This window comes from Schistocerca piceifrons, chromosome 4, assembly GCF_021461385.2.
Source record: "Schistocerca piceifrons isolate TAMUIC-IGC-003096 chromosome 4, iqSchPice1.1, whole genome shotgun sequence".
NCBI classification, from domain to species: domain Eukaryota; kingdom Metazoa; phylum Arthropoda; class Insecta; order Orthoptera; family Acrididae; genus Schistocerca; species Schistocerca piceifrons.
The window spans coordinates 260,541,056-260,554,713 of record NC_060141.1 but is presented as its reverse complement, the minus strand read 5'-3'; the positions used below and the strand labels follow the sequence as shown (position 1 = coordinate 260,554,713).

The window sequence follows — 13,658 nt, the reverse complement described above, 5'->3', positions numbered from 1 at the left end:
CCTCCGCCTTTCAATAGTTGTAGATGGCAACGAGGCCTGATCTTATTTTTGTGAATGAGAAATTGGCTGAACGAAGTATCAAATCTCTTTGTACACCGGTTCCTCACACACAGCACCGTCCAATTATGTGTCAATTGATACCAGCAATCCCCTCACACACCGTGTCCTTCAGGTGAAGGTATAATTTGAAGAAGGCAAGCTGGCAAACATTCTCCACAATTCTTGATGAAAGGATTACAACAATTGATCCCGTTCCTGAGGCATATGAAGAGTTTATGGAAGTAGTCCAGTATTGCTCAAGAAAAACCATTCCTAGAGGCTGTAGGACCAGTTACATTCAAGGTCTTACCTCCGAAACATCGACTTTATTGAAAGAATATCAAGACCTATTCAAAAACGACCCTTTCAGTGATTAAACTGTCCCTAGGGAACTGCAGGTGTTCTGGGAAGGTAAGCAATTAGTACACTGCTTCACTCACAAATATCTTGGAGTAACTCTTGATCGAGTACTTACCTACAGAATACATTGCTTGAACACCAAGCAGAAGGTATCTGAAAGGAACAAAATTCTCCGGAAAATATCGGGTACAACCTGGGGGACGCATCCTCGCATCTTAAGAACTTCTGCTGTAGCTCTTTGTTATTTAGCTGCCGGCCGCGGTGGTCTTGCGGTTCTAGGCGCTGCAGTCCGGAACCGCGGGACTGCTACGGTCGCAGGTTCGAATCCTGCCGCGGGCATGGATGTGTGTGATGTCCTTAGGTTAGTTAGGTTTAAGTAGTTCTAAGTTCTAGGGGACTGATGACCTAAGATGTTAAGTCCCATAGTGCTCAGAGCCATTTGAACCATTTTTGTTATTTAGCTGCAGAATATGCTTGCCCTGTGTGGTGCAGATCTAGTCATGCTAAACAAGTGTATATCGCCTTGAATGAAACCTGCAGACTCATTACGGGATGTTTGAGATCTACACCACTTGATAAAGTTTATTGTCTAGCGGGCATCCCAGCTCCAGATATCCGCCGTGAATGTGCATCCAGACTGGAAAAGTCTAAGGCATTGTATCTGAAGAACCACGCATTACACGGGTGTCAGCAAGCAGTACCAAGGCTCAAGCGAAGGAAAAGCTATCTCCATTCAACTGAAAGCCTCACTGAACCACTTTCGAACTTCAGAGTCAATTCATGGCGTTCCAAATTCAGCTACCTTGCAGGGTGGATGATCCCGACCGAAAGCCTCCCACCTGGTCACAATGAAAGCTGGTCGATATGGAAGACCCTCAAGAGGCTGCGTTCTGGAGTTGGAAGAACGAAGACCAACTTGAAAAAGTGAGGATTTGCATGCGATTCCACAGCATGTGAATGTGGTGAAGAAAAGACAGTCATCTTCTTGTCTGCAGCCTATGCCCAACGTCATTTTCGCCACAGAATGTCATCGATGCCACCAAGGTTCAAATGGCTCTGAGCACTATAGGATTTATCATCTGAGGTCATCAGTCCTCCAGAACTTAGAACTACTTAAAACTAAATAACCTAAGGACATCACACACCCCATGCCCGAGGCAGGATTCGAACGTGCGACCGCAGCGGTCGCGCGGTGCCAGACTGAAGCGCCTAGAAACGCTCGGCCACACCGGCCGCCGATGCCACCAAGCAAGCATGCGAAGTTGCTGCATACTGGTCACTCCGCATTTAATTGTAATTGTAATGCTTATAGTTCCATGTTTTGGAACATTTTGTAAAACTTGTAAGCTATAGTGTGTGTTTCTGACACGATTAAATGAAACATAGAATGTAGGGAACACTAGCTGGAGACGCGTGTGCGACCACATCGCACGGGCGCAGTCAGACGTTGCAGTGTGAGTAGGGCGACGCTGCAAGGCTCGGACGAGGCGAGGCAGGTCTCCTCCGGGGCTGACGCAATGCTACGCCTAGGCGCCGCTGACGGTCAGGTAGTCGAAGGCAGAGTGCCTGGTGACCGAGGCCCCGCCCCGCTTGGCTTAGGCTGCGGTCACAGTGGCATCCATGGATTCCGCCGTCGATCGGCGTCGGCTGAAGACGGCATGTCTTTTCAAATCAGTACACTACTCCTAGCGCCGACCCCAGTGTAGCCTACCTCATCGTCCGAAGGTAAAGACTTCGGACGACAGTCAGTGAATTCAAATCAGTCTGTTTTCTCCGGTCAGATCGACCGACTTCTCACACACAGAATGTGGGCTGTAATAAGCTGAGGACTTTAGTCCAAGAAAGAGTGAGTTTGTCGCCGGCCGAAGTGGCCGTGCGGTTAAAGGCGCTGCAGTCTGGAACCGCAAGACCGCTACGGTCGCAGGTTCGAATCCTACCTCGGGCATGGATGTTTGTGATGTCCTTAGGTTAGTTAGGTTTAACTAGTTCTAAGTTCTCGGGGACTAATGACCTCAGCAGTTGAGTCCCATAGTGCTTAGAGCCATTTGAACCATTTTTTTGAGTTTGTCGCGTCCTGAGGATAAAAAATCATATTCAGGTTTCAGGTTAGAGTCTATCGACTGAAATCGCAGGTTTATATGAAACCACAAGTAGACAAAATCTTTATCGTACATTTTAGGCGTAAATTATAACTTCAAAAATAATATATTCAAGTGAAAAATGTGGCGTGCTTTTAGTATTTGGATTGTAGTGTCGATAAATTAGTACTGTATTGCTACTTACTGCGGTTTCTTTGCCAGTAGGGAGGTGATTTTCTTTCGTGAAGTTGTTTCCGAATCTGTATGTTTTTCCACTTTTCAGTGCGTTAGCTGTTCACAGTTTTTTATTATAAACTTTATGCTTGTCTTCCACACGTATGCTGAACGACATTCATTCAAGGTTATTTGACGTATGCCTGCATAACTTCAAATGAATACAGCAAACCAGAGTGTCTGTGATATTACTTTTTCAGGTCACCACGAGTCATTCTGTGTCTATAACATAACGTTTCTGCCTTCATGTCATATGTTGCTAAAACTTCTCTGGTTATTCCGATAACCAGAGACAGAGTGTACAGTACTCGCCACCTCCTTTTCGAGACAGATATAGCTTATTCACATGCATTCCAGGTCTTTTTAATAGAAAAAGCCACAATGCAGCTCCCACCTCCAAACACGGAGGCATCGTGGTATCCGTCCCACTCCAGGTTAAAATCTGAGCTACTTTACACACACAAGAGATTCTAACCTAACCGTACCAAACCTTGCCTTACCTACTTGACGCCGCTAAAAGCTGACGAAGTGGATCGGCCGAACTAAGCTGCTGGCCGATGTTAACGGGCGAAACTGGCGACGGCGTCTGACAAGTGTTGTCGGTGACACACTGAACGTAGCCTGAGGCTGCCGTCATCGGCTGCAGTGCTGGTCAACAGCGTCTTTGCTGGGCAGCAGGGTGGTCAGCGTGCCTGAGGCGGGACTGGCTTACGATGACGACGACTGCCCAGCGGACTGGACACGACTGCCGGGCTCAGACATCCCCGGTCGCTGGATGAACGCACATAAATAGCACCTCGGCGATTGTCTGTTTGGCCACTGCTGGCTGTAGTATCCCGCAGCGTAACCGGCAAAACACTGACTCGACACCACTTCCTTGCCGCAAGAGAATGGTCAGTATCTGCACAGTGTATTCAATTATCCAGCATACTCCACCTAGCTCGCATAGCAGACAAGTGCTGTTCGTCGCTAAGTCTATTGATCACACGCCAGAATAGGGTTTATATAATGACTCGCCATTATTATCTTGGACTACTCTCTCCCGCTAGTGAGGGCTTGGCCAGCGACGATCGTGGCTTCTTCTGACCGATGTACGACGTGCTGGCTGGAATCTTCCACCCCTCGTGTGTCGTGCTTTCACTGTTCCACCGCTTCAGAATGTAACTTCCGCAGCTTCGGTGCTCTAAGCATTTTACCAGGTGCAAGTGGTTCTATTGCGACAAACAGAAAGTCAGTGGTAGCGACCGTGACTAATACTCGCAAGAAAGTGTGAGGTGAACCGCCGCAGTCATGGGAAACAATGCTGCCATCTGAAAGGGAACTACAGCTCGTCGTTCCTTAGAATCCACTGCACACTGCGCTGCATGGTATAAAAAACTGGTCTCTGCCACGGAAACTATGCATTTGCAGATATGTGTTCATTGCGCCTTATTTGGTCTTTGTTATTTCATGTACCGCCTCTAGCAAAACAACATAGTTCTGTTAAACACATTGCGTGTCTTTATCTCTCTATTCAAAAACACACATTGAGAGTTTTTTTTAAATTCCAAAGCAATGTTTTTGAAAGCTTATTGAGGGGCAGTGTAAAGCTCTGTGATAAATACACAAATTTCCTTTAACTTGGAGAGGTTGAAAAAATCAGCCAACCAGTTGCAAATAAAGGTTTATTGGAACTCGTGACCTAGGTTTAGTCAATTTTAAACCTGATTTCTTCGGAAGAACACAATTTTAAAAGCCGGCCGGTGTGGCCGTGCGGTTCGAGGCGCTTCAGTCTGGAACAGCGTGACCTCCACGGTCGCAGGTTCGAATCCTGCCTCGGGCATGGATGTTTGTGATGTCCTTAGGTTAGTTAGGTTTAAGTAGTTCTAAGTTCTGGGGGACTGATGACCACAGATGTTAAGTCCCATAGTGCTCAGAGCCATTTTTGAACACAATTTTAAAATTGTCGATATGTCGACCAAGGGCTCCAATAGATCTTTATTTGCAACTGGTTGGCTGATTCTCTTCAACTTCTCCATGTCTACTGTCACACAGTTGCTGAAACAGCAGCCATGTTTACGATTTTAATACTTTCTTTTAAACTGAACTCATAACTGGAAAGTGCGGCGGGACTCAGTTCAATTCAGTTTATTGCCATAAATTTTGGACCTGTTATCTGGAAACTCTAAGCAGGTCGCACATTTTCAATAATTATGTGTCTGTGTGTGTATGAGAGAGAGTGTGTCGTGTGTGTGTGTACTGATACAGTACGTCACATCATTGCTATACAGGATGACCAAACTAACTCTGCCACCTCTTATATTCCAGAAACGAAACAAAAAGTGAAAAATACGGTTGGCCAGGGATGCACCTATGTGAAGGGCTCACACAAAGAGCAGAAAGGCGCAGTCCATAAATGGCAACAACCATCACTTTCGGCACAAAGTTACGTTTTTTCAATGACATATGTATGTTTTTCACTACAGTTAGTGACGAGAGACTTGTTTACCCTGTTCGAAACTATATATCTTCCGAAGTACGTAGACTTTAAAGAATGGTAACGGAGCAACAGTAACGCTTTAATGTGCAGAGCTACGGTAGCCTACAGCAGTCTTCACCACAGCGCAGGCAACCCGCATTATGTCATTACAGCTTTGCAGCAGAAACTATGGCACCGACTCCATTACTTAAAAGCTAAATATTCGAGAATGTATAGGGCTTAGAGCAGTGAAACCAAGTCTGACATCACTATTTCAACTTCTAGTTCTCATTTCCGTAGGAAAATATATATGTGCCATTTTTTCTAAAAAAAAAACATAACTTTGTGTTGAAAGAGATTTTTGTTTACATTCATAGATTGTGCTTCCTGCCCATTCTGTGAGCCCCTTAATAGGTACATCCCTTGCCAATTGCATTTTTCACATTTTATTTCATTTCAGAGATATATGAAGCGGCAGTGTTAGGTGGAACACACTGTATAATATAGAAATAGAATGTTGGAAATATAATGAAGCAAAACAACATAAAATAAAAGAAATATAATTAAAGCCCTAACTGAATAATATTCTGCTTAAATAACTATAGCTGTTACTGACCGCCTGGAAGAGTTCCACGTTTGCCAACTAACTACAACTATACCTACGTCTAGACCCATTGTTGCTCGCTATTCTTCATCGCCCCCACTGGAATGTGCACTTCTCAGTTAATCTTCTGTCTACCTTTACCTGTGCAGATGGCCATTGCATTTTGCCTAATATACTCTACTATGGTACTGACAATTCGTGTTAAGCTCTTGCTTTCCACTTCGGATCTACTGACGTTATTTTGGTTTTAGGAGGCTCCACTGGAGCTTCATCTTAAAGACTGAAAGTTCATGGGTGGCCAGTTGGAAATTCGACGTGAAATGCAATCACCACAGCCCGAATCGTTTTCTAAATCGTCGAAAACCTACCTGTGTGTAATTATATTACTAATGGTTACCCTTCAGCCGCACGGCCTCATGATAAACGCCATTTTGGCGAAGTAAATTTCCAGTTTTCAGTTTTGAAATCACTACAGCAACTCCATACTGTGCAAAGATAACACATACGTGTAACTGGACCCTTAAGCTTCTTAGTCAACAAATTTTACGGTCTGCATTGTGTAGCACAATGTATTTCGCTCCCTGATCATTTGTAAAGGTTATTTGCGGTACCAACGTTAGTGTCGAGACAATCATGGAGGAGACAGCAAAACAAACCAAAAGACAGACATGCCGCATTCCGTTTCACAACGTTCCTTTACAAAAGAATATCAAGGAGTAGTGTTCTAGTTTAATTCTCGCACCACTACATAGGTGTTTGATACAGATGTTAGAGTCAGTTGCGCTGAGAAGCAACTGGAAATGGACAAAATTGGACAAAGCTCCACGGTCCGGTGCAGTCATTATCAGATTCTGCACCGAATTTGCCGATCTTTTCCTCTTCTAACCACGATCTACCGTAGATCCCGTGCCCAGTAGCTGGAAGCAAGCATACGACACACCCGTCTGCAAGAACGGTAAAGGTGGTTCACAAAACTAATGCCCATTATCCTTGCAATCCATTTTTTGTAGAATCTTAGAACATATTCACAGCTCAAACGTAATGACGTATCTCGAACAGAATGACCTCCTTCCTGCCAACCAACATGTATTCCGAAAACTTCGATCATGTGAAAACCCAGCTCGTACGTTTCTCACCTCACCTCCTGAAAGGTATGTATCAAGACAGATACAGTACTTCTTGATCTTAGAAAATCGTTGGAATCAATACCACTCCTACGCCTATGATAGGTGGCACAATGGCATGGGTATCAAGCGAAAGTTTTGACTGTATTGAAGATTTCTTCGTTGGGTAGACGCAGCATGTTATTTGAATGGAAGCATGGAAGTAACTCCAGGTGTGCCCAAGAGAACTATGTAGTGACCCTTACTGTTCATGCTGAATATTAATGGTCCTGCCAACATTAGTAACCTCAGAATTTACGCAGATGATGCAGTTACATATAATCAAATACTGTGTGGAAAAAGCTGGGCAGATATTCAGCCGAATCCTGTTAAGAGTTCAAAGTGGTGTAAAAATTGGCAATCGTCATGAAACAGTGCACTTCAAAAAATGAAAAAAGACGTCTTATCTGTGACTCCCATATCGGTAACTCATACAAACACTGGTGTGTAACAATTTGTAGAGATATGCAGCGAAACGATTGCATACAATCATAAAAGTCGTAAGAGTCGTGCTCCAGTGTGTGGGACCCATACCAAATAGGACTAGTGAGGGTCCTGGCCATACAGCGAGAAGGGCAAGAGAATTGCTCACAGTTTGTTTGATCCTTGGGAGAGTGTGAGAAAGATGCTGAAGAAACTGAACTGCCAGACGGTTGAAGATAACGCAAAATGTTCCGAGAAAGCTTATTTAAAGAGTTACAAGAACGAACTTTAAATAATGAACCTAGGAACATATTGTCATCCCCCTGTGTCTCGCTTCCGTAGGGACTGTGAAGACAAGATTATACTAAATAGAGCGGGCACAGAGACATCATTCCCGCGCTCCATACGTGAATGAAACCCAAAGAAACCCCAATAACAAGTACAATGGGAATTAGCTTTGTACCATGCCCTTCACAGACATTTCCAGAGTATGTTCGTAGATGTAGATGACTAATGTGAGCGTCAAAATACACCTGACGATTACCCACAGACACCAAAATGCATTGCCGAAAATACTAAAAAACGAACATTACTGAACGAAAGCGCCATGAATTAGACAGCTGTACAAAAATAGCTTTCCTCAAATATTTATGTGCTGTGAGGCACCTCTCGCGCAAAATATAATCTCTTTGTGACTAATGATGCTTTAAAAACTCCAGTGTACCTCTAATGAGCTTCAGTCGAGAATTCTGAGTTCTTTCAGCCATTGCGATAGACTTTTCAATCTCAGCTCTGTTTCTTTGTTATTTTTCTCTTCAACACTTCAAGCATTTCTTTCAACAACACATTTTGTGCGGAACATTCAGAAGTAACGTTCTGACTGCCTTTTCTTCAGTTCTCTCGTAGTCACTCGCGTACCCTCCACCTAATTAAAACGGTTATTATGGATTGAACCGAGAATCAGAAATATATGCCATTTAGTTTGTAGTTCGATTAACAGCGCTGAATATGATTACACTTCACTCTGTGCGTTACAAAATATTTTCAAATTGTTATTTAACTTCATTAATTGAATACGATTCAATAAATAATTTTACATTTCTGGAATTCGATCTCGATCTCGCCTCTGTTGTGTCGAGTACTGTGCACTTGAGTTTTTACGTTGCGAGTTAACGTCACCAAATCCGTCACGGAGTTTATTCGTGTTTTCTTTTTCAGCGAGCTTTACTTTTTCGACAAGAGGTAATTGTTTTATGCTTGATACTGTCAATACCTTATTGAAAAGAAAGGACTTGCCAAGAGGTCTGCGTTATAAACGTTTCAGCTTCGTCAGGTTTAACGGGGCATCTCTTGCATTCATTTCATACCTTTATTTTCGATTTAAGGAATTTATAAGCACTAGAAATATGTAAATGCCCGTTTATTAAATTTTTCAGCAACTTCTAAAAAAGTTTGAAACGTACTGATAACTTTCCTATTCTCCCTGTGTGACTGAGAAAGTATTTCACAAGTAACCATAATTTGAACACGAAGAATCTCATGAGAGTCCATCTCTTATTTCTTTGTAAAATATGAGGTATTACTGATTTATCGTATTCAATAATATATTTTTAATTCCTTTAACTTAGAAAGAGTAGTGCCCTCAAGAATCCTTAGAGATTATACCTAATTGCGTACAATACACGACCTACAATTATTTTTATTACTATTATTATTACTATTGTTGTTGTTATCATTATTATTGTATACTGCTCAAAAGAATTAGGAAAACATGTCTTGGGCAACTGCCATATTCCATTGAGGACTGGGTATATTACTAAATTATACCTTATCTTTCACAAGTTAAGAACACAACAAAATATTACATCCTCGACCGTTTACATAAAAAGATCTGAAACTACGATAGATGTCGAAAACAAAATGGAAACAGTCATTCACCCCGTCGTCCTGGGTGATTTTCATTGGACTTTCGGAGCTTCAGTAACGTTTATGTCCCCCGTGAGCGTTTATCGCTGCCTGACACCTACGTATTAGTCTACGGAGGTCAGTCAGTGTTATCTGTTCCTTTTTCTCAATGAGAACCCAAGAGTGTTCTTCGAGAGTCTGTAATAGAACAGAATGACCACGAAAACGTCTGTCAAGCATGTTCTACATGTACACGATGGGGCTTTGATTGGGACCGACCACCGACCATTCGATTAATTCAAGGTCCAGGCTTTCCAAGACATCCTTGCTGATGCCCACCAGCCTGGCAGTGAGGTGGCCCTGGACAATGGAAAGATCCATATGGCTCTAAATACTGAAACTTCCCCACAACACCACAGAACTTTGGAAATCTGTCCATTTCCTAAACAACATTTGGCAGGTACCGCTCTCTAAGGGTACCCACACACGGACACAGCCATCACCTCACGTCAGAGGCTATCTGAACTCGTCTGTGAATGACACGTTTCGTCGGTGACGAGGCTGCCTGTTGACATGGGAATGGCAGACCTGAAGGCTAGCTGCAAGACGTTGTCTTGTCAAGCGGGTACTGGAACAAAAAGTCTGTTTCGTAACGTCCTTTCTCGTAACCTTTTCATTACAGTCTGATCGGCCACAGTGGTCCTTTTGAGATAGGCTTTCAGTACTCTGGCGATATTCGTACGACGCTGCAACGCAGACATGGCCAGGTATCGATCTTCACGTGAGGATGTAATGCATCAGCGACTTGTCCAAGTCACCTTGTGTAATCCAGCGTGTCCACAAACTATGGAAAACATGTGGGGACGCATTTGCATCTGCAACAACACAATTGAAAGTCCATCGTGTTTGGATCACACAGACTACTTTTGCAACATGCACTGCATTAAAATGTCGCGTTGCAAGTGCTTGTTTGAATACAACGTCCACAAATGATAACTGCCGTCAGTGCGCCTCATTAGAAAACGTTGTCACACCTGTATTCAAAATGGCTCTGAGCACTATGGGACTTAACTTCTGAGGTAATCAGTCCCTTAGAACTTAGAACTACTTAAACTTAACTAACCTAAGGACATCACACACAGCCATGCCCGAGGCAGGATTCGAACCTGCGACCGTAGCGGTCGCGCGGTTCCAAAGTGTAGCGTCTAGAACCGCTCGGCCACTCCTGCCGGCTCACACCTGTATTCACCTCCTTCTGAGTGGCCACTTGACACTCTAATGCATAACATAGTCAATAGATGGCGAATGATTTTAATTGTTTCCTGCACTGAGAGCGAAGATCTCAAGACACGCAATAAGACCACAGGTACCGTGTGTATCGGAACAGATTAAGGTAGCGGGCGTTGATACACGTGTTCCCCTAATTCTTTTGAATAGTGTATTTATGAACATAGATATTACAGAAATGCTAGTTATAACAAAACCACGTAACGCAATTTTTTAATAATATGACATTCCTCGCAAATGGGACTAATGATACGCTAATAGAAAGGCAGGACAGCAGTACTAAATTAATCAAATCTGTAGAAGACGCTAGTTAATTAGGACAAAGAGTGCGAAGTAATGGCGTAAAGTTAGAAAGAAAGACAGAAGGAAAAAATTAAAATAGATTAAATGAAGAACCAGTGACCCTCAATTTTACTACGAATATTTTAACACTGTTGATGCACCCAGTGGAAAATGCGTGATGGAATGGTAAAATGTTTAACCAAGTTTCTGTTCCCTTTAACGTAGACTGTCAAGCCAGTCTGTAAGCAGTAAGGTAAAGCTGCTATCACTTTAGTCAGAGTCTCATACTCATGGCTCCCTTCTACTACCGAGTCGACTAATTTCGGAGAGAACTGCGATGACAGAGTACGCGATGCGTGACGGGGATTGATAGTTGACGAAGATTCGCAGAACAGTACTGTTTAAATTCGCACACAGGCGGTGGAAATTCTACAATGAGTCAAGAAGCCTATGCCATCTTTCTTTTATAGACTGTTGTTGTTGTTGTGGTCTTCAGTCCTGAGACTGGTTTGATGCAGCTCTCCATGCTACTCTATCCTGTGCAAGCTTCTTCATCTCCCCATAGACTAGGAACATGAAGAAGATCATATTAGTGTGCTCTTAAGGTCACGAAAGGCCTGCCATGGGATATCTACAAATAATATCAGTTGGTAGGGCAGTGAAATTGGAGCTAAACTTGACATAAATACTGAGATTATACACATTACTGAACCAGTTGTCACGTTTTACTACAGATTCTCCTAATTCAGTCACGCCCCAAGAGAGTACAGCTCGTCTACATTTGACAAAAAGCTATTGTAGGTGCAAGAATCTATATGTGCACAATATTGTTACTGATGGGTTACACATATGTTGAGTGCATTCCCAATCTTCATGCAATCAATCACCGAAGCCACTTTTCCCTAGACTACACCTCCGCCAGCAAACAGCCACAGACTGCCGCTCACCCTCCCCGTCTGTGTATATAGAGTACAACAGTGGTCATATCACATTTTACTGGCGCTCTCCTGATGATACCAACGTCTCCGATAAACGCTGGCCGTACACGACAACATAGTGGGTTCTACTACTTAAAAAGTCTTGGAGCTACTCGCATATCAGAGGACATATTCCGTATGCTCACACCGTCGTTAACAGTCTGCCCTGCGGCACCGTGTCAAACACTTTCTGGATATCTGGAAATATGAAATCTGTTTGATTCCCTTAATCCATGGTTCCCAGGATATCGTGCGTGAAAAGGGCAAGTTCAGTTTCGCACGAGCAATGCTTTCTAAATCCGTATTGCGTTGTGGATATAGGCTTTTATCTCTCAAGGAAATGTAGTATATTCGAACTTTGAATACGCTCAGTAATTCTACAGCAAACCGAAGTTAAAGATATTCGACTGAATTTTGTTCATCCGTTCCTTTAACGGTTCGTGTAAAAGGCATCCATGTGCACTTTCTTCCAGTCGCTTGGGACTTCCCGCTGGGCGAGAGATACCCGATAAATGCAAGCTAAGTAATGGGACCATGCTGAAGAGTACTCTCCGTGAAACCGAAGTGCTATTAAACTAAGTCAATTTTTTTTTCAACCCCTGAGGTACCTATTTCTATGCCATGGACACGGAAGTTTGAGCGGCTGTCAAACGATGGGACGTCTGTACGATTCTTCCGCGTAGACCAGTTATTTTAATGCGAAATTGAAATTTCCCGCTTATCTTTTACCGTCTTCTGTTGCCACATTAGACTAGTCGCGAGTGACTGAATAGAAGCCTTCGACCCGTTTCGCCATTTTACGTAGCATCATTTTTTTTCTACCGTCTAACGGTGAAACTTGTACGCTTCGCGCATCGCTCTTTTTATAGACGTACTAATTTGTACGAACTTTTATCCGCCAATATTTCTGCATTCTTTTTTGAGCGACTGTTCAACTACATCCGTTTTCTGTATTTTCTGAATTTTTTTACTGAACCCCCGTATGTTTTCTTCCGTCTTTAATCCACTTGCTCGGCACACATTTCTCCAGAGCGCGATTTAAGATCACTTTCAACTTTACTCAACATTCTTGTACTTCCGTTAAATTGGAACTACGTGACGTGGATATATTGTCTATGTAGGATGGTCACAACTGCTTATTTGCTCTTTCCAGCACAAAGCGTCTCCTAATCTTCTTGATGGACTTATTAATTTCAATAAGTTTAGTGGCTTTGTTGACATCATGGTCGCCATTCCCTGTCGCTAGGTTGACCTTGTCTCTTCGTTCTACGAGGTCTAAAAAATATCACATGGATAGTGAAATCTTCCGCATTGACTGTTAAAATACTTTTGTTAAAAAGTCGCGACTGGTTTCGCATCAGTGGAGATGCATCTTCAAGTGACAGGTTTCTTTACTTTTTTTTAACCATTGTGGCGTGGCAAAGTAAACGCAATTTCGGTATCAGTTGTCCGTCCACTAAAATAATACAGTCGAAAATATTTCCATTGTGTGTGCATTACTGCACTAGTTGCTCAATACAGTTTTCTGAGGAAGCAGTCACATTTACTTCGCAAGACTGTCTGTCTTATAACTATGCCGGGTATGGAATATGAACTGTACACAACGAAAGCGCTCCCCAGGTGAGATGCATAGCAGGTAGCGAGCAGCGCGCACACAGACACGTGCGCTCGCTGCGGCAGCCCTTGCCCTTGCCCTTGGCCCTTGATGTGGTGAATCAAAGCCCGCCGGCGGTATTCCTGTGGCGGGGGCTTCGCTCTGTCCTAGCGCGCAGCTTGCTCCCTATGTGACAGTGTCCACGACCATAAAGGCGCACTGTTGCAAACTTTCTGAAGCGCGTCTGTGCAGAA

The 13,658-nt window shown here is 43.3% G+C and overlaps 1 protein-coding gene across 1 annotated transcript in view; it reads left to right on the top strand.

Moving 5' to 3' along the window:
• LOC124795774 (sodium/potassium/calcium exchanger Nckx30C) overlaps positions 1 to 13,658 on the top strand; it is a 625,575-nt gene that overhangs the window by 1,094 nt on the left and 610,823 nt on the right. The gene's annotated exons all lie outside the window — the stretch shown is intronic.